This window comes from Molothrus ater, chromosome 7 (assembly GCF_012460135.2).
Source record: "Molothrus ater isolate BHLD 08-10-18 breed brown headed cowbird chromosome 7, BPBGC_Mater_1.1, whole genome shotgun sequence".
NCBI lineage: Eukaryota > Metazoa > Chordata > Aves > Passeriformes > Icteridae > Molothrus > Molothrus ater.
Genome location: NC_050484.2, coordinates 6,862,355 through 6,890,165, shown reverse-complemented (window position 1 = coordinate 6,890,165; position 27,811 = coordinate 6,862,355). Strand labels below are relative to the sequence as shown.

The 27,811-nt window shown below is 40.8% G+C and overlaps 1 protein-coding gene across 2 annotated transcripts in view; it reads left to right on the top strand.

The window, feature by feature from the left end:
* The first annotated feature begins 1,189 nt into the window (after window positions 1-1,189).
* Window positions 1,190-27,811, top strand: part of CALCRL (calcitonin receptor like receptor) — a 63,346-nt gene continuing 36,724 nt past the window's right edge. The window contains exons 1-2 of one of the 2 annotated variants that reach the window (XM_036386846.1): window positions 1,190-2,112; window positions 16,089-16,235. The gene's annotated coding sequence lies outside the window, so the exon portion shown is untranslated. The remainder of the gene's footprint in view (window positions 2,113-16,088; window positions 16,236-27,811) is intronic. The other variant, XM_036386845.1, reaches the window with a different exon arrangement.

Sequence of the window (27,811 nt, the reverse complement as noted above, 5' to 3'; positions counted from 1 at the left end):
TGCTTTTTTGGTAACCCTGTAGTGGGATTTCAAAAATTTTATTGTCTAGGGGCCATTTGGATTTAAAGTATTCCTGGCCCTCTTTTCCCTCTTTCAATTTTTCCTGACCCTGGATTGGGACTGGGTTTTGTTTGAAGTTTTGTTTGTTTGTTTTATGGGGGTTTCCCCCCTTAGCTTTGTATTTCTTGCTGTTTTCCTTCTTGAGGAAAATGCTTTCAATGCCCAGGTTAACTCTTTCATTCAGTTCACAGTGTGTTCCACAAATGATTCTGCTGGGAAAAAAAAACAGAAGTGGATAAGTGACAGGTAGCAAGAAGCAAACAAAATATTTTATGTTGTTTTATGAGCAAATTTAGTAGTATAATTTTGATAGATCCTTGTCACAATGTGGCTTTTGGGAGGCTCTTGTGGTGTTCCCTAAGGAGTACTGGTGTTACGGGTGTTCATATAATTTGAGTTTGATGCTCCATGAACTCCCCATTTCTTCAGCATAGTGTTCTTCTGTGCATACAGTAACTCATTATTAGTTTAGAGGGCAAAGATTTGTTCTATAGTGGTGGAATTGATTGTATAAAAACATTTTTAGTTTCTGGTACAATATTCTCTGAATATTCTTTCAAGAAAGAAAGTCATTCTTTCTTGTAGAAAGACTGCTACTCATTTTGTTTTGTCCTCTCTCATGGCAGTTTTCAAACCATTCATACTTGTGCTTTCAAATCACCAGTGCTTAGAAAAAGATAGCATAGAGATAGCAGTAACAATGTTCCTGTTGCTTTTTTCCCTACTCCTGATACTTCAAAGACTTATTTCTTTAATGCATTGCTTTGTACCCAAGAAAAAAATAGTGGTACTGTAAATGAATTCGGATCCGACCTTTGCAGCTGCTTTCCCTCAGAGGAATAAAGGTATTTCTGTGCAGAGCTTTTCAGCCCTTAGGGTATGGGGTGCCATGCAGCCGCTGGCAGAGGGGCTGGGTCAGGTCAGGCTCACTGAGGAGGAAAGCAGCTCTCGAGTGCCCTTTGAATCAAGGTCCAAACTAATCTGTTTCTATGGGTCTGCCTGGAGGAGGAGGACGAATCTCAGTGGCTCGATACGTGAAAGGACAGTGCTCGTCTCCTCACCAGCAGGGCAGTGAGTGTTTGGCGAGCGCCGGCCGGGAACCCGTGCGGGCGAGCGAGCGGAGCCGCTCCGGGGCCAGGTGCGGGCAGAGGCCGGGAGCAGATGGCAGCGCCGGGGCTGGGATGCCCCGGGAGCCCGGCTTCCCCGGGACATGCCATTCGGGAGAGAAAAGTAACTCCAGGCGGCCGCAGGCGGGGTCGGTGATGTAACAGGAAGCTCTGATGTTTCGCTGCTGCCGCCGCCGCTCCGCGCTGCCCTCGGACACGCTCCCGGCGCTCCCGCAGCTCCGCCGGGAGGGACAGCCCAGCCCCGCTCGGGAATACACACACCGCGCTCCGCTGGATAGGGAGGCACCGGGCGAGCTTCGTCTGAGACAGCTCCGCACAGCTTTGTCTGAGAGAGCTCTGCACACTGAGACAGCTCCGCACAGCTTTGTCTGAGAGAGCTCTGCACACCGAGACAGCTCCGCACAGCTTTATCTGAGAGAGCTCTGCACACTGAGACAGATCCGCACAGCTTTATCTGAGAGAGCTCCGCACGCTGAGACAGCTCCGCGCTCAGCTTTATCTGAGAGAGCTCCGCACGCTGAGACAGCTCCGCGCTCAGCTTTATCTGAGAGAGCTCCGCACGCTGAGACAGCTCCGCGCTCAGCTTTATCTGAGAGAGCTCCGCACACTGAGACAGCTCCGCGCTCAGCTTTATCTGAGAGAGCTCCTCACACTGAGACAGCTCCGCGCTCAGCTTTATCAGAGAGAGATCCGCACACTGAGACAGATCCGCGCTCAGCTTTATCTGAGAGAGCTCCTCACACTGAGACAGCTCCGCGCTCAGCTTTATCTGAGAGAGCTCTGCACACTGAGACAGATCCGCACACAGCTTTATCAGAGAGAGATCCGCACACAGCTTTATCTGAGACAGCTTCGCGCTCAGTTTTATCCGAGACAGCTCCGCACAGCTGTATCTGGAAGCGCCCTGGCAGCAGGAGCCCGGCTGGTGAGTGCGGTTTCATTGTTTCTTCGCCCTCGGTGCCACCCGAGCGCAGCGGAGCCACGCGTGTGTGTGTCTGTGTGTGTGTGCTCTGGCTTTTCAGCCTCGGCGTGGGATGTGGAATCCGCGCCGGCACGGGCTCCGAGGAAAACCTTCCTTTAGTTTTAGCGAGCGAGGTGTTGAGCTGATTTTATAACTGGTTTTGTTATCGTCTATGCATGGTAGGATAGGATAGGATAGGATAGGATAGATAGATAGATAGATAGATAGATAGATAGATAGATAGATAGATAGATAGATAGATAGAATGCCCGCGCTGTAAAGATTCTGCCTGAAACCTCAACCAAATTTCTCTTTGCATCTGGAGAGAATTAGAGGCTCATTGGCTTGAAAAGGGTCCTTAAGACTAGTTCAAGTACAACTGCAGCTCTTTCAATAGAGGCTGAATTAGGTGATAAAGTGGTGTAGCTTTGCTTACTCTGAGTATTTCTCTAAACTTACTGTACCAGAAAGAGGTCGTACTTGAGTTGTTTCATAATTAGGTTTTGTGTTGTAATTACACAACTTAAAAGATAAAGCTACTGTTTTGTTTGGGCTTTCTGTTTGGTTGAGGAAAAGTTGGGTTGCTCTGAAGCCTGTACGCGTGCCGGCGTGTTGCTGTTTGAGGTTTTTAACCGCGAACACCGAGCTGATTTATTGACAGCTGATTGCCCACTTTTCCTTTCCTCGAGAAACTACTGAATGGTGGCAAGTGTGTGATTCCGTGCCTTCGAGTGCCTGCTGATAGGCAGTTAGAAATCTTGCCACTCCTCAAGCTTTCCAAAACAGATGTGATACCCTCTGGTTTTACAAACGCGGTTGCAGTGCTGAGATTGCCAATTCTAGTCATTTGCTCATGTGTGTAAGCAGTGGAGCCATAGAACCAGAAATAAATCTTGTTAGGCTATAAATCACACCTGGATAAGATCTACAACGATTCCTTCAGTTATCCATGCAGTTTATAAGGGAAGAGAATGAAATAATTACAAAAATAACTGAGGTTTGTTTTTTTCCTCTTTGCCTTAATAAACTTACTCCAGTTGCCTTGGGAATGGACTTTGCTGCTCTTACAATTGTGCCAATGCGGTTTTCCCAGTCTTCCTGTGCCTGCTGGGGATCTTGTCCTTCCCTTGTACTGATAATGCTTCTAACAGCTGAAACCTGTTCAGGGATGTGCTCTGAATCTGAGCTCCTCTCGCTGCACTGGAAGAAGGCACTCTAGATCTAGATCAATAGAAGACCACATCTGAAAACATGTGTTTGTTTTAACACGCTGTGGTACTGTCTGAAATTCTTAATTAAGAGTAATAATCTGCATTAGCATGGTGTTTTCTTCTCTAGTTTGCCTAAACTCTCATCTATTTCACTGCATAAAGGAGCAATCCCAAAGTCTTCATCCAACTTTGGAAATCTTCCACACAAAAGGCACTTGGTGACACTAAGTCAATGGAGATGGCACTTCACATAAAAGGTGCTTATGTCGTTTTAAGGATCAGTGCAGTGGGATCAACTGTGTTTAGAAGTACACCAGCTAAATGATTTAGATTCTTATTTGTTGTTCTTCACAAGCAGCTGGTGTAGGTTGAGGTGTGTGTGCCCACAGAGGATGTGGCAGGCATGTGCATGGTTGCAGGCTGGATGGCAGAATCTATGTTGTTTGCAGGTTAAAGCAGAGACAGTCAGGGCCTTGATATAGAACAGTGTGACTGAACTTTCCACTGGACAAAATGAAGTACCTGGCTATCTAAGATAGATTGCAGGTCCAAGAATTGCATTATGTGTGTCCTTTCAACTTCAAATGTTACTGCACCCTGAATTTCTGATCAGCTGGAGCCTTTCTCTGTGTTAAGAGATGTAGCACTTGTCCCTTTGAATAGGCTTTTCTTGCTAGAACACAACTGTTGAAATCCTGGCCCACTGAGAGCCTGTGGGAACTTTTCCACCGACTGTCAAAGGGCAAGACATTCCTAAATGTGGGTATTTTTCTTTTGAAGGAGTTATACATAGATGGTCATCCATCCAGGCATGCACATTCTGCTGTCTGTTGGCAGCTGGGTTTTGGGGTTTTTTTTGGTAATTTGTGTAATTTTTGAGAACTTCAGTTGAAAAAGATGATCTGAAAAACAGATCACGCATGTGATCAGTTGAAAACCAGATCTGGATATGTCTCTCTGGGTGACCAGTGCCTTACCTGGGTCAGTAAAGGCCCTTACACCGGACTGTTCCATGGGCTAGCTGGGAATTGCTGTTCAGATTATAGACCAGGATAGAATTAAGAACAAAACTGAGGTAAGAAAGCACACTAAAAATTTCCTTTGACAGCCATAGATAATTTCTAACTTGCTGCTATATTCTGTGCATTTGAGATAATCATCTTTGTCCAGTAGCATTCCTGGCTTGTGCTGGAGCTGGGTAGGATTGGTCCCACAGAAGTCCATGAAGCCATGCAGTCAGGCAATTAAAATGGGTTTGTGGTCATTTGGAAGAAATTATATGTTTTATACTGATAGATTTTTAATAATAACATGTATTCAGTGACATTTAGAATAAGTGAATCTAGTCACTGCTATAGTAAATGTTGGGCATAAGCTATCTATTAAAGCCATTGAGGAAAGTCCAAGCCTACAGTTAGGAAAACAAAGCAGGATTTCTCCTTTAGAAGCTGTTCCCATCTGTTGCCACTGTGTTTACGGTGTTCTTGACTTGGTACCAAAATCCCTTCAGTGCTGCTGCCCAGCTGCCACCCCTGTGGCACACACACACAGAGCATTTGCCTCCCCTCGGAGCCCCGGCCACCTCTGCTCCTGGGCAGCGCTGTCACCGAGTTCCATGTGCAGCAGTTTCCCCAGCCAAGCTTTATTGAAAACAGCCTTCACTTGCTCGTGGAACTGCTCTGTCCCTGGGAAGTGTTTTCAGTGTTTGGTGTAGCAAATTGTCAGAGCTCTGGAATTAACTATATCCTTGGTACTGCTGTGTCGAGGAAGTAATGAATACTGCTACCATCAAAACAGATGCGAGTTGGCTAACAAATAACTTTTAGGCAGTAAAATAGGTGTGGTTTAATATGTGTTTATGTGCATTAGACATAAAATAACATATTTGGTATATTATTTCTGCATACAATGCATGCAGGTCTATTTCATGCTGACTTCCATTATTGCCAATGCAGCAATTAAAGAGAGAACCTAAATTTACAAAGAAACTTTCAAAGGAAAATTCACTCTAGACCTTATCCTTTGTTTGGAAAACTGGGAATCACACGTGCTAATATTCTGAATTGCATACATCTGAATGCTGCATCTTTCTAATGTTTGAAATAAAACAGAGAAAGCTTTCTGTATGTGGACACAACCTGTTATTTCTACTTTTTGTATTCACGTTGGCAGTTCTGATGTTTTCAGTGCAAGCAACTTGCACAAAGAGCAGCAGAAAACAGCCTTTTTCTTACCTGTTACCTTAATGGAGAATTCCACAGCCAGTGTGGTAAAATAGAAGGTCTTATGAAATTGGGTTCCATGAGAGCATTTCTCTTTAGCTGCACTTTTTGTTCTATTTTAGAATCTGGGCAGAGCTGAAAGGCTAAACTTTCACATTTTTAAAGTTTTAACAGTTGTCTCTCATGCTTCAGTCTCCCAAGTTTGTTTATACTGTTTACATTTTCCCAGCAAAGTCATCCTTTTTCTGCCCTAGCTCTGTGCAAACACTTTCAATCATTTCTGCAGTATATGCTGTCCTAAAGTCATCTATTTCGAGTTGCTTTTCTTTGGAAACATGCATTTGAAATGCACTTAACTTGTTCTAATGCACCAAAAAAGACTTTCCAGGAGAGAAGCCATGTTCTTCCTTCAAGAAAAGAAATCAGACTCTTGTGGTAAATTTGCATGTGTGTCTGAGGCTGTTACCTTTTAGTATATCCTAAGTGTCACTCAAGCCTCTTCTGGCAGTTTTGGCCATTTTTAAGTTGTAGCTCACCATTCTGACTGGATTTTAGAAAATAAAACAATGTTGAATTTTTGGTTTTATGTCTGGGACATACAGGCTACATGTGGAAAAACATCCCCTCAAAAGTTAGTGATGATTTTGTTTAATGAAGCCAATACCCATCTGACTTCCCCTGTAACACCATGAACAGGGAGCCAACCACAGAAATTAGTAATTTTTTTCTTTTAATTACTATGTTCAAAGCACCTACACCTAACTCATACACTGTTTACTGAATGTTTAGGCTGAATATCTTAGGTTCCTAAAAACTCTGCATCATCTTTTCCACCTATTCTTTGATATTCTCAGCTTGAAAACTGCACTGCCTTGAAGGTCTGCATGGGCACAAAGCATCACTCTTGGAATTACCATTTAGATTTTCTCCTTACTTTTTTCCTCCCCCATTACAGTGGTAAAATCTCGCCAAACAATTTTAATAAATTTTATGTTATCCCATTACTGGCAATTCTGGTGGAGTTTTAGAGTTTCATTAAACTAAAACAAAGGATGTACTGCGAACATTTTGTTATACCCAAATTAATTTGTTTTAGGATTTAAAAGTCTTTTTTCCATATCAGTATTTTCCGAAATAATACAATTTGTCACCAAATGTTATGTCCTAGAATCCTTCCTAGATAGAAGTTTAAAAATTTACTTTTCAGAAATGAGTAAGACTTTCAGACACTATACTTCCTTTTTCTATGGTTACAGCCATGTGTTTACTTAGTACCCTAAATGGAGGGAAAATATTCTACTCCACAGCCTTTTAGTACTAAAATGGCACATTTTTGCAATTATTATCCTGAGATATTCTGTATAATGACAATATCTGCCCTTTAGTTTCAGTTAGTGAAATCCAGCAGGTGTCACTCTGGGGATTAAATAAGAAATATTACACAAACAGAGATAATATTTTAAAGAAGAATTTAGAAATATTTATTCTAATTCATTTTTCCAGAATAATTTTTTGACCAGGCATGCCTCCTTATGTCTGAAATTTGGTTTTTTTTAGTTATATGATTTAATGTGTCTATTCATCTTTCTGTGTGTCCCCTTGAACACGAAAAAGGACAGTCAGAACCTGTACCCACAGGTGACGTGGCTGAAACATAAAGAGCTGTGACTCAGTTCAATATTGCCTTGATGATATTAGAAAAATGGTTTTATTATCTTTTTTGGGGAGCAAAATTGTTCTTTTTGTTGGTGAACATTCTCTTGCATGAGTGATGTGTTTTCAGTTGGGATGAAGTCAAGGAGGTGCTTCTGCAAGTGGCTTATGTATTGAGACAGTCTGCATATGGTGTGTGTTTGACTTACCTGAAATGGATATGTGAGGTGGCTCATCATCCAAACTGTCACAGGAAAAAAGTTTGGAGAAGAGACACTTTGCCGTGTGTCGCAGACTTTCGAGTAAAAGTCAATGTTGAATTTTTTGGTGTGGGGAAAAAAAGAAAGACTAGTGTATTGCTTAGTGTTTCTTTAGGGAATGATGTAGGGATGTCGTATTGTGGTGGATTTTTATGTGAGTGTGGAGCTCCATATTCTGAGAGTTTCATATTGTGTGGAATAGGAATGTGATCCTTAAAAATTTATGGGTTTCTAGAGGGGATTGTTGTTTATTTCCCAGACCATTTTATTTCCACCTTAAACAGAAACAAATACCTCAGCAGGCATCTTTGGAAGGCAATCCACAAATACAAGTCTCTCTTTAAATGGAAAGAAGCTTTTTTTACAAATACATGCATATACCTTCATGTATTTTTATATATGCGTATATATTTTGGCAGATATCTATTTTATATACGTATTTTAAAAATAATCTCATTCTAGAACTTGTAACCTCAGCCTACTTTAAACAATCCAGTTTCCTTTCTCTCACTTCTTTCTCCTGTTTAAGCCCCCATCCTGTTCCGTTTTTGATTCTATTCAACTTCCTTTCCTGTGATGACTCTGAGTGAGTCACTTTGCCAGGCATTAAGAATGTGGCCTGACAGTATTTCCAACAGCTTATCCTATGCTGCCTCATGCAGATGAAATTAACCTCTGCCTTATCCTTCCTCTCAAAGAAATGTCTGTCTTCACACGTCCAGTTTCTTGGAAGGGGAAGGTGGGGGTGGGAGCCCTTTCCATAAACGACCCTGTTGAACTTCAGAGTCATCTTCCTGGTACCATAACATCGCCATGGGGAACCTCTTCAGCATTGATTCACTGTGTTCTGGGCAAAAAGTTAGCTTCAGCAAGCTCAGGAAAGCCAAATTAAGGCTCATTCCTGAGCGCTATTCAAGTCCTCTCTGCGTGGCTACCCCTGCACATTCTTCATTCTTTACTAAAAGTGTTGTTTATTGCATTAAAATGCGCGGAGGGCCACCGGGGCTGCGCTGGGTTTGTGTGTGGCTGGCAGCAGCTGGGAAGAAAGCACATGCTAAGTAGGCACTTAAACGCTGAGCTGAGCTGCTGCCTTTCTTGTGGTTATGTTCGTGCCAGCCCAGTGTGGGGCTTGCGGGGGAGGGTTTGTTTTTTTCCTTTGTTTTGGTTTGGGTTTTTGGTGTCTTTTTTTCTTTTTCCTCTCCAGTTTTAGAAGAAGTGGGTAAAGAGGGATTTAAAAAAATGGTTTTAATCTGTTAATTGTGTGTGTGTGTGTGTCAGGAAATGAAAGCCTTTCTGCTGAAAACAAACGGGAAATTATAGTCCTAGAAAAGAAGAACTTTAGAAAGCAATATGCAAATAAGAGTAAGAATTCCCATCAAGTTAAACTCTGCTATTGCAGTCTTCTCCTTGTCCTACAGAACCTAAGGATCTCACCCTCCATCGTTTTTCCCTAGAGAAGGTGTGAAAGATTATATCAGATGTAATTTTCTGTGTGTTATGTCCTAAGTGCAATTAACGTTACCACAGATTACACACCGGTGAAAACAGATTTTTGTTTCATATTTATTTGCTGTCACATTGTAGGTTTTATCTAAAACAGGAGTAATGGTTACAACTGAAAGCTCAAACAATCCTGTCTGGAGTACAGTCGTATTCATTTGAAATTATTTTTAGTTTCTCATTCTGGAAATTCTTAATTTCTGACTAAAGGAGGTGATCTTGGTCCATCTTCAACTCTTTAAAGTGTCTTTATTGGGTTGATTATGGAAGTCACAGCATGGTCCTTTCAGAGCCTTTTGTTCCCCCAACCCTGTGTGCTGGATGTGCTATATTAGCATTTAGAGAGTACCTAGGAAAGTCACTCAGATGTTTTTAACCTTTCAGCGTGATCACTGGGATAGCTGCTGGGCCTAGGTTTTCTTCTCCTTTTTCTCCCTCAGTTATTTCAGAAGAGTTTGCACAAGTAGAACTCTTTCTCTGCAGAAGATCCCTCTTCTGAAAACTGTGCATGCAATCCAGGGGGAGAATTCAGACAATGTAGTTTAACTGGACACTTTTTATTTAGGGCTGCAGGGATAAAATAGTCTGCTGACATGCTAAGCTTTTCCTAGAGTCACATTACAGACCAGTGAAGGACGTGGCAGTAATTCAGGGTTTGTTGGAAGGCTGGCAAAATACTTGTGCTGTCTTTGTGGGGGCACTGGGGCACCGGAGCAGGGCAGTGGCTGCTGACACCTCCAGGGTACACAGCACCAAAAGAGCCCTGGTTCAAAGCAGATTTTAGGGACCAAAACCCTTTCTAAGTCAGCATAGGCAAGGGAAGAGAAGTTTATATTGTCCAGTGAAGACCAACTGGCATGACAGAGTTATGGGTGATAACTCAGCTTCCTCAGGGAATGCACATGTGCCAAACCAAAGTGTTCAAAAATAGCTTTACACCAAACAGGAATGTGGAAATTGTTAAGCTAGAGGTTTGTTTTGTTTTATTTTTACAACTTCTTTATCCCTTGTGTTTCATAGAATTCTGAGCTTTTCTATTTCTAAACATTAACAGATTTTAAGCAGGACAGGTGTCCAACTCCTCCTTCCTTGAGCACTAATTAACAGTAAAACAATGAAGCCTGGTAGCAAGGAAGACAAAGTGATGGAAGGAATAAGAAATGCACAAAGGAAAAAAAAAGTCTGAACCTTAAAATGTTGTTCTCTTAGGCAAGTGAACTGAACAAATCAGTAAATGGAATGATGTTGCCTTTAGCATGACTCTTGCTGCAGAGACAGGGCTCAATCATGTGTCCTGTGGTCAGTCAGACTTTGATAAACAGCAAGATTCCTTTAACTGGTGAGAAACCACTGCTTGTCTGTGACATGAATTCACAGAATAGTTATGAAATCAGTTGTCTATTCAGGGTTTTAATTAGACAGCAAAACCAGATGCTTGGGTTTCAGTCCGTGGTCTAGTGAAGGTGTCAGTAACTGCAGTGCTCAGTTAGCTCATCTTTCCTCACACAGAGAGCAGGTGCGATACCCACTTCTCACACTTGGAAGATCTTTATTACCACCTTTCCTCTTCATCTGTGGAACAGAAGGACACCTCCCGTCTCTCCACAATGTATTGTCTGAAAGACTCCACGATCTCTCAGAATTTATGATTTTTCCGCTATTAATTCCTGTTGTTCCTGTAGTTTACCCTTGACAGGTAAAAGGATTCTGCTCTCTTCTCAGTTTACAAACCATTCAGGCACTTACAGCTGAATATTTTTGTCTCATTCGAGTTCTGCAGAGATGTGGGGTGGTTGTGCAGATCTCCACATGCAGTGAGCAGCATCCAGGAGTGCCAGGGCTGTCTCCTCACCTCCAGGATGGGCAGGATTTGTGCAGGTGCAGTCCCACGTTGCCTTGGTTCCTCCGCTGCCACGCATCCGCTATTAAAAAAAAACTGCTGAATGACAGTAATAGAGAGGAACAATGGGCTATTACAGGATGTTCAGACAGGGTCATTGCAGTATATTTTCTTGTGCAATCTTGTTATGAACAAGATTCATATTTACCAGCTTGTTTTATTTGTCAGCACCCTATTATTAATTGGTGTTGTAAGGCTCTGAACTGTTCATTTTCTAGAAGAGGTCAATTTGATGAAATCAAGGTTTTTTTCTAATAGCTCTGTGCAAAGCTGCTTTGCAATATTTATGATAAATGTATGGATTTTTAAAGTATGGGGTAATTATCATCATTGAAAAAGGAAAGACAAAAGGAAGTTTTTCACCAAACTGCAAATTAACCTTAACATACTTAGCAAAATGATATCACAGAATCTTGTGATGGGGCTATTGAATTGGAAAACTTAGGTATATAATTTAAAAGAAAAATATGTTGCTTTTGAATTTTGAAAGGAAAGCAGCTTATTTGCAGCAGTGCTTTTTTGACATATAGGCTATTTTCCATGGTTTGCAACACTTGGAATCCAAATCAGTTCAGTTTTATTTGAAAGGCAAAGATGAAAAATAGCATCTAGTTGAAGCAAGAATTGTGGACTGTTTCTGTGTGCAGTTGAATTAACTTTCTGCCTGAAAGACACCTGCTAATAGGGATAGTTGGAAACATTGGAGAAGGTTCCCAGCTAATGTGAAATAAGGAGCTCAAGCAAGAGGGGATTCAGTCAAACTTGGGAAGACATGAATTTGGCATAGCGATCCAGGAATTAGTAGAATAGACTAGAAACCATAGAAACCATTCCACAGGGATTTGGGATGCTGATGAAAACTGCATTTGTTTTCGGCATTGTATGAAAACGTCTCAATTTTTTATCAAGACGCGTCACTTTCTTAGCTGTGAAAACGGTTGTCTTTGTGTTCCTGGAATAAACACAGCCCAATTTGGAATCCTGGGCTATATTTGCGTAAGAGAGGCTGAGGAATGGAAAACTGAGGGTACTGCAGGTCAGGGCTGAGGTTAGCAGGGCTGAGAGGGGAAGTCTGGCAGCCGAGGATCCCTCGGCGTGGCTGTGGCTGCGCCTTTGCACGCGAGCCGGCCGTGGCAGGGCCCTTCCTGCAGGGGAACAAGGGACATATCCACGGGCACGAGGTGACAGTGGGGGACACTAGAATTAATGCTGCTCCTTGAAAGCTTTGGTAAGCTGTACGGCTTTTATCCAGTTTGACAAATGGCTCGTTAGAGACCAGTCACTGTTCTTCAGCTCTCTGACTCCTTTTGAGTCTTCAATCCTACACAATCTTTCAGGTTACAAGGAGCACGCTTACAGGGTCCACATCTTGGTGAGACTGTGTGGATGATGCTCACAGCATGAAGCAAGGCCAAAGGTATTGTAAATGCAGGCAACCCCGGTGAGGGGAGGGAATGATGATGCATCTGACTCCACGTTCTCAGAAGGCTCATTTATTACTTTATTATACTATTTTATATTAAAGAATACTATACGATACTAAAGAATACAGAAAGGATACTTAATGAATGCTAAAAAGATAATAATTGAAAAGTGGTGACTCTTTCCAGAGTCCCAACACAGCTTGGCCCCAATTGGCCAATGAGTCAAAACAACTCGCACTGGAGTCCAATCAAGCAATCACCTGTGGGTAAGCAATCTCCAAACACATTCCACATGAGCACAACACAGGAGAAGCAAATGAGATAAGAATTGTTTTCCTTTGTCTCTGGGGCCTCTCGCTGCCTTTCAGCTTCCCAGCAGAAAAAACCCTGGGTGAAGGTATTATGTTCAGAGCATGTGAATGCCACACAAAAGTTTGCAAATCCTTTAGAAGCAGTTAAAAAGGAGGGGGGAAGAAACTAGGGATGACCATGAAATATTGAAAAGTAAGTATGTGATGCTAAATTTCTTGTACATTGGGTGCACAGCAGTACTACTTTTAAAAGGTGAGATACGGAGGGTGCTCAGTAGTTATTTACTAATGTTACTTACATCTGTTTAAAAAAATAAATTGATGTATCACTTAGTATAGGAAGGGCTGTGTGCACTGCTTTTAGTGTAAAAATGAAGAAACTAATTACTGCCAATCAACAGTATTTCTGTCTTAATTAACTGCAGAACAATAGCTAAAGTGTTCCTCCTAAAATACCACATGATCTTATGTGGATGAATGTTTTATTGAATTTTAAAAGCCCCAAGAAATACATGTGGATTTCCAGAATCCATTGGTAACCTTTTTAAACAAACATTTATATACTCAGAGCATTGAGCATGACAGAAGGATTACAGGTGATGATTTTTTTCATCAGTTTTCCTAGAGGGTGACCATTTCAAAGAGCACTAGTTTTTTTTTGGTAGATATCATTCCAGTAAGGTGACCACAAAGCAGGTTAAAACCAATTTCTTTTGGGTTTCCAGAGGGGAAACCTGCAAGTGACTGCTGAAAATGCTTCTTTTGATGAGAGAAGAGAGAGAAAGGTTGTAAACAAACTTTGATAGTAAAGAAATTAGTTGCAGTCCCAGAGAGAGGGAAGAACTCAGTTTGTCACAGACAGATAGTTGTTTCCTGACGTTGGGCATTTGGTTAACAACTTCCAGTGTTTGATGATGTCATGGGTCATATGGATTCTGTGTGTTTGGGGCCCTTTTGGCTTAACAGGAAGGGCACCAATTTATCTGGCAACTTCTCTGTTTGAAGAGATTCAGCTGCCCTTCCTGCCCCACTTTGCAGAACCTGAGCTTTCAAAGACAAACCAGTGCTGCTCCTGGGAATTTGTTAATATCCAGACCTTTTTTCCCAGCTGAAAAGGTAAATACCCCAAGAGATGGAAGTAATTATTTTCATTCTGCTTTGTGTTCCTCAGATGCTATTGACTCTTCATCTGCCAGAATCTCTGTGTAATAACCGAATGTGTCTTCATTCCTCTTCCTGTGCTCCAAGAGTCTTGGGCTTTGCAAAGCTGCATTTCAAAGCTGTCTGTATCCACAAATGTCTAGTTAAAGGATTTCCACTTTTCTGCAACACTCTGGAGGAACTTACTGTTCTCTCCCCATAAAAACAGAGAGTATCTGTTGTAATAAACAAGTCAAAGAAGCAAACCTATGTCAATTAGACAAAGATGTTTGAGCCAGGAATCTCCTCTCCCAGAAGACCTTTTAACTTGCTTTGTCTTGACTGCACAAGAGCATGGTTTTCACAATGCCTGATTCTGTGTTGCATCTCTTGCAAAGAAGTGCATGATACATGTGTGGAAGTTGTGGTTATGTTTTTATTTTCAGGAATGAAACTGCCTCTAGTTTTGTTGCCAGCATTAAGGAGTAACAGAAAATCAGTTGTTACATTGCTTTTTTCCCCCCTCCAAAATGTAGTGAGCATGTTACTGTTGTTGCTGGTGGAAGATCCCTTTTCTCAGTCTTCCAACAATTTCAATATTTTCCTTGTTTTGTGTGAGGAAGGTAACCTTTGCAACATCCTGTTTTATTTACCAGCCATATCTGTAAGCTGCAGGAATCCTTCCTGTTCAGCTCACAGCACAGTGCTCAGCACAGGAATCCTTGCTCTTCATTAGAAAACCATTTGGTAACAAACTGAATAGCACTGTGAGTCCTGTCAGGCCTTTGTTTTAAGTAGCATCAATTAATACTTTTTTCAAAACTGGAAAAGGCTGAAGTGAGTTGAATTAAATCAGACTTCTCTTGCATCTTCCCTAAAATTCTGTACCGTATTGTGCCCTGGTCAGGAAGATGGAAAGTTTTGTGACTGATCCCTGTCTAAGGTTACACATCTCTGCAGTTCCTCCTCTTTTGCCGCAGTGTGAATGCAAGTACAAAACTACTATGGAAAAAGGCTGCTCTTGCATTTTTTCTGGCAGGCTTATAACCTGGGAGTATCTAAAATATCATCAGAAAGCCTGTTCTCATGAGAGTCCTGTCCAGATTTCCAACAACTCTGGAACATTATCCGAGGAAGTGTAGAAACCTACACAATCACACAGTTACAGCAGAGCTTGTGGTTGACTTTCTTTGATGTGGTGTGGCTTTGTTGGGTGTGTGGTTTTGTTGGTTTTCTTTTTTGGCTTTTGGTTGAATTTTTTTCTTTTGGTTGCTATTCTTCCTTTATCACTTTGTATAAAAGGACTTTTGTATAATTTTAGCTTCTTTCTTTGTCCCCTTCCTATGTTTGTTGGTTTTTTTTTTTAATTCAGATTTATCATTTTCCATTCTCTTACAAACAAGTGTAATCTTATGAACAAGAATCTCTTAAATTGGAGAGTGATGAAAGTTCTGCAGAATGAACTATAGAACCAGTTCATACTAATTTTCTAATTAAAACTGGATCGCTAATGAAGATTCACTCGAATTAGTGGGTGGATATTATTATATAAAATAGGGTTTATAATTTAGTTTCAGGTAGATATAGTGCAAAGTTTTATGCTAGTGGTATATCAGATTTTCCTTGTCCACAAATCTTTTCTAGATGTACATATTTCATAGTCTGACAGGGTCCACTCCTTAGTTCTAATGTTGCTTGAGATGTGCAGTGCATGCAGAACTAATTCTGGGAAGCTCTGCATGGAGGCAGTGAGCACCACGAGCAAAACTGGCTGGGCAAGGTGAAGCAACTGTCACTGCTGTGGCTGAGTTAATTACTCGCCAGTAATTAATTCCATGGCCTGAGCAAGAGCACCCTGAGACCATGTTATCATTCCAGCACAGCCCTGCCAAGCAGCTGGTGCTGCTCCTTGTTTTTGTTTTCTTCTCAGGGAAGTAGGATTGAGCTCACTGGAAATGTTTGTCATCTTTCACTGATATGCATCAGTAAACATAATCACTCAAAGAAAAACACATTTGCCACACATTACCTGTGTGGACAAATAGATGTTTTCCAGTGCTGACTCCTATTTATGGTTCCTGCATTCTGTAATAGGTAAACTAATAAGATATGTGTGGTTTAAATTGTATTTATTTATTGGCATCCATATTCTCCTCAAATAAAGTTTGATAATCTGGTAAGTTTAAATTAATTAGCCTTTTAGGAGGAAACCATTATCTATGTGATGAATGTGAGGGAGGGAGAGCATTGGTCAGCATAACTTGTGGCTACAGAACAGTTTAGGGTGCTCTTTTAGAATTTATCATTATTTACTTACAGGTGTTTTTCTGGGGAGAAAATGCATTTTTCTAGCACCTACATACTGTTGCAGTGGCTCATGAAGAAGTGTTAACAATATTCCTGCATTGGGTGAGACAGGAAAGTATATTCACTTCTGAGGGGGGAAATCCAGCTCTTGGTAAACTGGTAAGTGTTTTTGTACTAGTACCTTCCTATCAGCCTTAATTCAGCAAACATTATTAAGCTTAGTTTCAAATTGCTCTTATTAGATAAATTATTGTGGCTCTGTGCATTCTGTTCACAATATGATGGGGCTTGCAAGAGCATTAAATATACAGAAGGCTACTTGGTTTATCCAGATATGTATTTGATTGCAGCTTCTTTTTTGAGGAGCTGAATTTGTTGATCCATTCCCAGTCTTTGGGCACCAGCCTCAGCACCATCTCACCCCACCTACTATAAATTTGTACAGAATTTTTATGTCCCAGTCTGCAGATCTGCAACAGTAGAAACAGCATATGGAAACCACGTGTCTCTAAAATAAGTCAGGTCACAGAGGACTTGCTACTAATAATCTGGTCTCAAGTCAAATGTGGTTGTATTTGCTGATAAACTTGATTTTGTTTTCCTTTGCTCCTAATTTGTGAGTTGGCTATTGCACCTAACTGAGTAAGTAGTTTAGCTTTTACAAATTTTAAGTGGCTATTAGGTAACTTTTTTAACATAAGGGCCAGAAATTTTCAGGCTTGAATGGTTCCAAGGGGTCTGTATATGATCATGCTCTAAGTTCATACCATGTCCTGTGCATATTTGTACCTTGCAGCTGTAGCTGGAGAATGTTGTAAAACTGACAAATGTGCCAGGTTCCAATGAGCTGGAGAAAATGTGCCAGTTTGTTTCCAGATACTGGCATTGAGCTCTTTCCCCATTGTTATCTTCTGTCCCATCCTGATGTTTTTTTTCTCTTAAGTTTTTCAGAATTTGTCTCCACAACAAATTGCTCTTAGGACCAATTAATGTTGTGGAAACAGATGTTTTTGATTTGTTAGCAGTGACATGTTGTTTTCAGGGATCAGAATATCTCAGGGGTCAGGATATTATATTTTCATAATGCAATTAATGCTTTTCATTTATTTTAGAATACTTAATGTTGTTTCACAGGTGTAATTGAATTGGAACCTTTATGCTCAAGACATTGGATTTCCCATCTTGAATCAGACATAGACCAGTGAGCTTTAGTATCCTGCTTTTAATTTCTATATATACCTTAAGAAACTGAATTTATTTTTCAATGACTTGTTTGCAGAAAAAATAATTTCTCCTTAATGGTCTTGGGAACTACTTAGTACTCTGAGACTCACATATCTTAAATCTAACTACACATTTAGCTAACAAAGGTAGTATATAATATTATCCAGACTTGTCTGAAAGGAGTGCAGTATGACATCTTTAGTGTTTATGGAAGCCATATGCTGCACTATATAAAGTAACACAGTATTTTTATAATTATCAGCCATTAATTGTGTTGACTTCCTTCTCCTCCTAGAATTAGCACAGAAAGGAAGGGCATGCTTGTGTTTTGTTTGAAGTCTTGATCAACAACAACTCCCTAACTTTCTTTTTTACTTTACTAAACTTGTGGCTCAAACGGACTCAGATTTTGTCAAAGTGACAACATTTTGTCAGTGACAAAATTCTTATTTGCCCCCTAAGCATTTGCTAAGAGTACAACTTCACTTCTCCAGGAATGGTGAGGAACTGTGCACAAAGACACTTTGAACATCTGGGTGATTGAGGACAGGATCAATACTCACCACCTACTCGAACTGTCCTTCTTCTTTCATCCACAAGAAATTGGATTAATAATGTCAGCATCAAGCATTGTGCATTTTAATAATTTTTGATGCCCTCAATAAGTTAGTTACATTTCAGTGACTGTGTTTTGCCTCATGATAGTGCAAAGGCCAATGAAGTATGGAAAGAATAAATGAAATAAAATGACAGTTTCTGCAATGAAGAAGGTTGTCAGGGAAGAGCCAGGATCACACCCAGGTTTCTTCTGGGCAGGGAGGGCTGACAAGCCACAAGGCACTTCAGGGGAGTAACCCTGCAGAAATGCCATGGAGCAGTCTGTTCCCAATGTGCCATCAGGCTGTGAGAAGTAGCCTAGGGAGAATGAAAAATGTGTGAAGACTCACATTTGTAGTTGTCTCAACAAGTCTGTCTCTGCAGCTAAATTAAAATACCTTAATTGAAATTAACTGCCAGGTGTACCAAAATGAGACAACTTAGAGAGTTTCACAGTTTTAAACAGTTCATAGCTCTTTGACTGTTGCATGGGACATAAATTTGTCTTAAGAGTGTAAAGATTTGCCTTTAGAAATTTTAGAGTTTTATAATTTAGGCAGTTCTGCTTTCTTATTTTCATGGGCTTCAGTAGAAATAGGAGCTGAATAACGTGCAATAACACAGAAGTTACTGAAGCATTTCATCCCTTGGACATAAATGCAGCCGAGTCTGAAACCCACAGCTCAGATACTGCAGTAATTCCTCAGTTGTCCCTCTGGGGTGTAGATCCAGCTGGGACAAGGAATGCTGACAAACCTTAGGATGGAGCAGCAAGTACGTCATAACCACTTGTGCCAAGAAACCAATGCAGTCCCACGGAGATCATCTCCACTCTGTCACAGTCGTGCAGGAGAGGGGATGCTGCTGAGAGAAATGCATTTGAGCTATTTTATGGTAGAAAACAGCAGGAGATGCATAGGTTTGAGTTTAATACAAACTGGGTGGAGTTTTTGTCTTGTTTGTTTGGGTTTGGAATTTTTTTTTTTGCCTCGAAGCCTAGAACAGACTGTCATAAAGAAAATTTCAAGTTACGCTAGTCGAGGTCAAATACAAATGCAAGTGAAGTTAGAAATACTTTCCACAGCCTAAATTGTGCAAATTGTGGAAATTGTTTTTCCCAATAAATATATTAAAATTACACAGTGTACCTTTCAAAGCTCACTACCTGAATTGAGAAATAAGAAGTAATTAAAAGTCGTAGATAGGTTTCTACTCTATGAAAATCCATCGCTTAAAGTGTAGTATCTTTCATAAACAGAACAGTTTTAATAGCTAAAGCAGAATTATCAGCAGGCTCCATGAGCACACAGGGCAGTAATGAGGGATGTTCCTAACACAGTCCACCCAGTCCTGGCTGTTGGAAGCTGCATTGTTGGGCTGGGACTCAGGGTATCCCTTTCTGCTTTCACAAAAATCTCTTGGGCCCTTCATTTCCAGCTGAACCATCACCTAAAGGCCCATGGAAAAGACCTTGAGCAAAACTCAAACCTCACAGAGCAACGTGGATCCACTTTATTTATTTATCTATTTATTTATTTATAGTGCATGTTCTGTTTGAGTTTTTCAGCTCTTCCAGACGTGGTGAAAACACTTGAGAGGACTTATTAATTGTTCAAGGGACTATCTGGATTCACAGCCTGGTCTTATTTCAGTGCAGAATAGCATTTCTCCTTAAGTGTATAAATCTCTTTGCCAAATATTGTCTCTACAAAGCTACATTTCTTTGAGCTCCCTTGGGAAGCAGGGAAAGGGGCTCCTGTACTGCTTTTGTAAGGTTATACCTTCAGAGCTGCTGTTTTTAGGGCTGCTTGGCAAAGCCCATCAGTGTCAATTACAGCCTCAGAAACAGGAGTCTAAGTTCAACAGGGAATGATATTTAAGTAAAAAATGATCTTTGATGGGAAAGAATACCACCCTTTCCTCCCCCTCCTCTCCGTACTCAAGATCACTTGACTCTTGGGTCCCTTCAGCCCTGGGAGGAGCTGTTTCCTGCAGAAAGGGCTGTGTAAACAGGACAGAGTAAGGGCAGCCCCCAGTGCCCATCTGTCCTGGGGCTGGGACTCTGCAGTCACTGCAAAACTGCTCCAGTTGTGTTCCAGATGCTGACAGCTCTGTGGTGGGAGCTCACCAAAAATTTTCATCCTGCTCTCCTGGCTCTTTCTGGGGTTTCTCCAAAAGTTGTGCTTAGCAAGGTGCCCTTTATTTGCAGTCCTTGGAGGTGGCCCAGTGTGTGTGACCCCCTTTCCTCAGGACCTTTGTTTCTGACTTGTTTGGTTCTGCTCTGGGCATGTAGTGACTCAGTGACTTCAGTGAAACTGAACAGAATGCAAACGTGCTGTGTTTTTTGTTGTTTTTTTTTTTTTTTTGTTTTGTTTTGTTTTTGGTTTTTTTTAATTTTTTATTCTTCATCAAATTTTAATTTTGATTTTTTTTTCTTTTTTTTTTGGTGTGGGTTTGGTTAGGAGGGGCTCTTTTTTAAAAATTATTATTATTATTATTATTTCTGTTCCTTCAGGTCAGCTTTTTGTAGGGGAAGGGTTTGTAGTGTTGCATGTGTAGGGTTGGATGGGATGACCCAGCAAGCACTCAGGCACCTGCTGCTTCCTGGGAAACCCACCAGGCCTGGCTCAGTCCATCAGGATGCAGCAGATCCATCAGGGCCAGGTTTGGCAAGTGTCTCTGACACCCTCAGGGCATCTCAGAGGGCACAGGAAGCTCTGTGGCAGGCAGGGAATTTAGCCTTTCATCTGTCTCCTGACCCACCCTGGTGAGGGGCGGCATTGGCAAATGCGTGCAGCTACAACTGAGTGCAACCATGGTGTAAATGGAGGCTGTACTAGAGACTCTTTTGGTCTCAAACACCCCACCTGCAGATTTGAGCAAGAAAAATGAGAGACAGAGGTTTATTTCTAATGGTTTTGTGCTCTCTGCAATATTTGCATGTGTTGATCACCTTTTGCTATTGTAAAAGGTCGATTAAAAATAAAAAGGGTGATCCTGATTAGCTGGGCAGGTCCATTTCCACTGCAGCAGCATGTGTTGTGGGTGTCTCTGGGGTATTTTTTGGAAAGCAAAATAGTTGATGGTGCTGGACTTAAAAAGCTCAATTTAGCTTCCGAAGTTAACACCCATTCAGTTCCTTTGTTTTGTTTGGAGTGCAGGGATTTGAGAATTCCTTGGTGTACTTTGACCACTGTGTATAAATTTCCTCAACTAAAAGGACTGTACAGTTGTTCAAAATCACCTTTAGTTTGAGTGTTTCAAAATCTGAGTGAAGGCTTGACTCTGATGTCTGCAGATTTTTTAATTGATCCTCACTAATGGTAATTATCAGGTGCTGGATTTTGAATGTATGGTGGTGTTAAATAGATACCTAGCACTAACATATTACTCATGCTATTTTAAGGTGAGTTGTATTCTATTTTGCATTGTAGTGTTTTTCACATTTTTGTCTAGGAATACATTCTCCGACAAGCAATTTTCTCATGGTTCCTGTCCTTCCTTAACATTCTTGTCCCCTGTCAGGGTGGCCTGCTTCAGAGCTGTGATTGCTTTGTGATTATGTGTAAAAGAGATTTCCAATTCCTCTTAGTAGACAATCTCCACCCTGCAGCTGGCAGCTGGAATTGCAGGTGGAACATGATGGGAGGCTGTACCAGTTTGGTTCTCAGAGGCAGTACTTCACAACTCCGGGTGAAAAACTGGTGTAGATTATAAATGACTGGTTATTTCCTAGCAGAAATATTGGTTTATATTTTCCTGACTTTTCATTTCTCTGGGTATTCTCTTAACCCAAGGAATTTTACTCTCTGCTTGCAGTCCTTCTGATGACAATCCCAAGAGAAATGAATGATAAATCGATTGCTAATTGCTGAATGGATATTTAAACCTCAGCTGTGGCACAGTGTGCAAAGTGGTGGTGGGCAAATTGCTTAAATTCCTTTCTTTTTTTTTTTTTTCCTCCAGCACACTAAAAGTTTTATTACTTGTGGCCTTCAAAACTGTCAGTTTTTGTAGGCTTCTCAAAAACTGTAAGTCCAAGTGGACTGATCCTAAACACACTGCACTTCACACTGGTATTCACTCCTACAGAGAGTGAAAATTATATCTCTATTAGAAGCTGAAATTTATTTATATTCCACAGACTGTCTGTCAGACATGAGGCTGGTTAAAATACCACCCACAACAGATATGTCTGTAAGTGCCACACATGCCTTAAGAATTCTTTCAAAGAGCCCTTACTGAATATATCAAATGACTCTCAACTCTTTGATTTAGGATCAGGGGTTTTTTCAAATTCTCTTGCTCTTGTCTCTCCTTTACATTCTTTCTGGTGCTTCTCTTTGACCTTACAGGAAAAACTGCATTGAAGGGCTATTTTTTATTATTTTCTTGCTAGAATTGAAACCATTTTCTTCACAGGATAATGATTCTACTGATAGCATTATGTGTTTTCAGTAGCTGACTTGGCTTCCACATTTGGATTAGACTGGACTTCCCATCAGTTTGGTAGTCTGATTCCCAACAGATCTCGTATTTCATGTGAAGTCTGACACTCAGAGATCACCAGCCAAGTGGGGTTCAGAGTTCAGATCTCTGGGTGATGGCCACTCCAGATTTAAAGTTCTCTGCTCCTTAAAAACACTCATAAAAATTTTCCTTCTGCTCTCCAAAGCTTTGTAAAGTGGTGTAATGAAGCAGCCTGAGGATCAACAATGATTACAAAGATAGGAGTTGTCTGGTGGCAGTGACATGAGTGTGGATTTACTTATTCTGGTGGTTGCAAATAGTGCTTTCTGAAATCTCAGCATCTTACTGAATTAATAGTTGGGAAATGATGTCTTTTAGAATAGAAAACCCAAATACACATAAAGTTTTCAGTGTCCTTCTTAATCAGGGTTTTTATGTAATCCATTCTTGGCTTAGACAAAGCTAAAAGTACTTTTCTTCCTGCTCTATAAAACATTTATATGATATCTGGAATGAATAATGTCATCATTAAAATGCCACTAGGTTTGGAATGATGTTCAGGAAGTGTTTGGCACTGCAGAGTCAGTAAAGGCTTGGGATATGACAAGGGAACACCAAGAATAAAAATGAATTTGTGATTTCTGTACCCTATACTCATCACTGAGTGCTAATCAAATAGACTTGTGCAGTTCTTGTTTTCTAATGCTCTCTTGAGAAAGGGAAATGTGTTTACTGGTTGGGGAGGAAACCAACCAGGCTTCATTCCTGAAAATTTGTATTTCTTTTGGAATCCTGGAGGAATTACAGCAATGAGAAGTTACCTCATGAAATGTTACCTGTTCTTGGTGTGGTGTAGGGCTTTATCAATTGCCAGGCAGTTTTGCTTCCATAAAATCTCTGACAGGGTCAGTAAGAGATGTACCTGTTAGGGAATTCACCTGCCAGCAAGACTTGTATCCAGTTAGAATTCAGCACAGAAATCCTGTCATCTCTTTTGGAAAAACACACAGCCAGTTGTTCTTAGAGCTTCAGAAGAGAACACCATTCTCTCTCCAGCATATATGCCAATTAATTGAGAATATCTCATTCATCACCTGCCTGTTTCAGCAAATATCCTGCTCTCTCAACAGCAGGAGGAAGCCAGTGCAGGAGAAATCTGGATTTCACCAAAGGAAGCTTGGCATAAGCTACCACGATAGAAATAAATGCAGGAGATGTTTTATTTGTGAATGGTTCCCTCGCTCGGGCGATGTTGTTTCCGTTGGCTCCAGCAATGTCAAGGCCATTGATGATGAAAGTTCTGAACTGTTTTTCCCCATTGCTTGGAAAATTGTCTCTCCCTCCTCCCTCCCTCTGTCCCTTCCCTCCCCAGCCAAATCTCTGCCAAGCAAGCAGCTGTGAGCAGAATTTCTCAGCAAGATGAACTTGAATTTTCACATGCTCTGTGGGACAGGATACACAAATAGAGCTTTGAGAGGGTCGCAGTTGAGGAGTGCAAGTCCAGGGTTTCTGCAGGTGCATGAAATGGGTGAGCCTTTGAGGTGTCTGATTCAGTTAAAAAATACAGGGAAAAAATTAAAAATGCATTCCAAGTGCATTTCTTAGTGACTTTTGGTACCTCAGTCTGAGGGAAGTAATGCCTGCAAGTTTGACGTCCCAGCTGTGCATCAAAGCCAAACTAATGCCTGTGAGTTCTGCACTGGTATCTGAGACACTGACTTAAGAATGGCAGGATCTGCTCTGTACAAGTACAAACCCAAATGATTCTTTTTTAACTTAATTTGGGTAGACATCCTTATAAAAGCTTCCCATCAAATTCCATGGATTTGGTTTTTGCCAAGGATTTTTTTTCTGGAGTGTGAAATTGGTCTGAGGCTTCTGTGAGGTTTATTTTTCTCAAGGAAAAAAAATGCAGGATGTGATTATGCAGAAAATATGGGCACCTATTTAAAGCCATATAATATTTTCCATGCTTGCAGGGAATATTTTCATTTGCTTGCAATTTTGACAAGCTTAAAACTGAGATTTTTCCGTTACATTTCCTGCCTTTTATATTATTGTTAATATTACATCTGGAGGGGAGAAAATGTGCTTAAATGTAAACATTTGCGTGCAAATAAAATTTGTATGCAATTCATGACCAGAATTGCTGTGCTTGATGCACTTCTTGCTGCAGCTATAGTGCCTGTAATAGCTACATTGTAATGTTTTATTACAAACTATTATAAACTTGCAATGTTTTATTACATTTGATATGTAGTATTTCATAGTCTTGTCCAAGTGAGACTCCAGTTTATCAAGGCAGAGATTTTTGTGTCTGATTTATGTACCATTTTTAACATCCACAGCATTTTATTTTGGTTTTCATTCAGGTAAGAGAGGGCGGAATACTGCAAAAGGATATGGAAAAGTCTGTTTGCAATTAAAGGAACACTAATTGCACTTCAGGGACCGTGTGTAAGATACACTGGTCTTTCCCACGGCCACACCCTGAGCATATGATCTTCAACTGAATTCATGGAAACATTCACACTGCTTCCTACAGATTGCAGCTGGCACTGTCTGTGAAGCTGTGCCTGGCAGGAGCAGAGGGATTTCTGTGATAGTGTGGGATGCAGACGGGATGCGCCTGAGCAGAGCCAGGCACACAGGGCCAGCACAAGCGAGGGATGCGGCACTGCCCGTGGCTCCAGGCATGGCAGGGAGGGCTGTGCTGGCCCCCACATGTGTGGCTGTGGCTGTCAGACTGTGCCAGACAAATTTTCAGCTCCTCCAGCCACTGCTCCTGCTAGTTCAGGCTTTTCACAGCAGCAGAAGCTCTGCAAGCAGGATTGTTTCAGTGGCACAGAATCACTTCTCTGTTCACAGCATGGAAATGGAACAGGGTGTCTGCTGAAGTATATAGACTGGTGCCTGTCCAGTTTTCAGCATGGTTGCTCTCTAGTATTTCAAAATGTGAATTAAGGCTTCAAGATGCGATTGCTGGAAAAATTTGAAAATTAGAAAAGGCTTAGCTTCCTATTTTTGGGTAAGGATTATATGCAATTTCAGGTAGAAGAAATTTTGCCTAAGTGGTATTTCAGAAAAGATATAGAAATGTATTATTTCAGTTAGTGCTAAAGATTTCTGCTTAGTGCTAAAGATTTCTACTTAGACTAAAAGACTGAGCTCAGGAAAAAATAAATTACTCTTTTAAAAGTAAGTGCACATTGACAATGATAGTTCATAATGATCAACACTCAGTAATGTTCTAGGTGGTTGAAAATGGCATTGCCTGTCCAAACAGTCATAAATGCCCTTTGGGGGATTGTATGTAGCAAAACAAGCTGAGTCTCAAGTTTATTTATACTGGTGCCAGTTATTTTTTGCCCTCTGTGTCCAGATCAGGATGAGATAGACTGAGAGGGGTTACTGCAGCCACTGGGTAGCAGTTTGCATCTGTCCCAAGGAGCTCATTTTGTTAAGCTGGTTACTTACTTGCCCTGATCCTGTAATTGACTTTTAAACTGACAACATCTCTGGCCAAGTGTTTCTTTCTCCTGGATGCTTCGGCCTGTGTCAGAGTTTTGCTTAAGTTGATTTTCCTGTGGGTGTGGATGGAGCTGAAGGTAAATTCCCATTTAGAAGACTTAGAAACAACCATGGGTAATACTTTTCTCAGTTTGGCAAAGCTACTGTTAACTCAGATTGACAGAAAATAATGTTAATGCAAAATACCATTTGCTTTAGCAATATCTCAGAAGGAAATGTGGGCAGAGGATGGGAAAACCTTCTATCACTGCCCACTTTATGGCTGCCTTAAGGTGATTTTCTGCAGTTAGTCTGTGAGGAGAAAGAGCAATATCTCCCTGTATAAATGATAAAAAGGAAGGCTCTGGTTCTAAATGTAAAGAGAAAAGCTTTGTTGTTGTGTTCTTAGTTTGCCCTTTGGGGATATGCATCCATCATTTCTTCCCTTAGAGGTCATTCCCAAGCCTTTGCCCTCCTCTGTGTGGACTTCAACAGGTGCACATACCAATATGCAGGCATAGAAAAGGATGCAGAAGGTAATTTCCTTCCATACTGTTGAGATTAACTACCTGTGGTTTAACTTTCTTGAGTCTCACAGACTCCTTTACAGCCTGTGTGAGCCCAGCTTAAACCATTTGCTGTTAAATTGACATTTTAGTGATGCAAAGACATAGGAAAGATGGGGAATATCTGTATCTAATTAAGGCAAAGGAGGCAAGCTGCACACCACTAGAATTCAAAAGTTTGGTTTTGGCTGCTGCTTGTTCTTGGCTTTTCTACAGGATGGATTAGAAGTTTTGATAATTTAGCACAGTATAACATGAATTGTCTAATATTCAAAGGGTGAAATATTCCAGAGCTTGCACTTTTGACTTCTGGCATGTGAAATTTTATATTTAAAAGGAAATGTTCTGAACTGTGGTGAGTTAGCTTGACCTGGTAAAGGCTTTGAAGTAGCTGGTGGTTTATTTTGTTTTAAATAAGTACACCAAACTGAATTTTTCTAAAGCTGCCTTAAATTTACCTGAAGTTTTTTTGACTATTAAATGCATCAGAAATATCTAATGAGAGAAAATTTAAATATTTGGCATGAACTTTCCATCTGAAATTTCATCCTTAGCCAGACTAAAATTATTGCCAGTGAAAGCTGCCTTGGGGATATTTTACTTGTCTGTCTTGTGTTTTGGGGTTTTGTTGTTTGGGATTTTTAAGTAAAAGAAAGAAGTGCAACACAAAGTGAGAAGACTATAGTGCCTCTGACATTTCCATGAAGACTTTATTGCTGCACTTTGTTCCTCAGTTCTGATCAAGTCATTGACCAAAGGTGAACCCAAAGCTGGGACACCAGTTCTGATGCAGTGGCTGCACCAGCACTTTGTTTATCCTGGCAAAAGCAGTTCCCTTTCCTGGCCACCTGCTCCCTCCCCATCCTGCTCTGAGCTGCTGCTGTGCCACAGTCCACCTGAAAATTAACAGTTGCATTAAAAAATCAGATTTTGAAACTTTATCGCTTTGCTTAGAACTGAATGAGAATATATTTATGCGTAAATATTCACACTTCTAAATTCTAAATTTACTGAATTCACATTTAGATTCTAAATGTGAATTCAAAGGAAACTGGTGTAAAACCTGTGAGTTTCATAGGATGTGCTCAGCTGCCAAACTGGGCTGGGGCCAATGAGAAAAAGCCTGAGTGGCAAACTGAAAAAAACAAAAGTCCTGGTACATTTTGCTTAGCCCATTTTCCCATTGCCTTGTTCTGACCTTGGGAAAAGTCTTTGAACTGTGGCAATACTGTTCTTGTAAAATTAGCATGTGTCAATGAAGAAATAACAAAAAAACTTTTAAAACTCAGCCAGTTGAGAAAATTACTTCATGTCGTAAACATTTTCACAAAGAAACCTTTGGATCCCTTTTGGGTCATTACTTGGTAA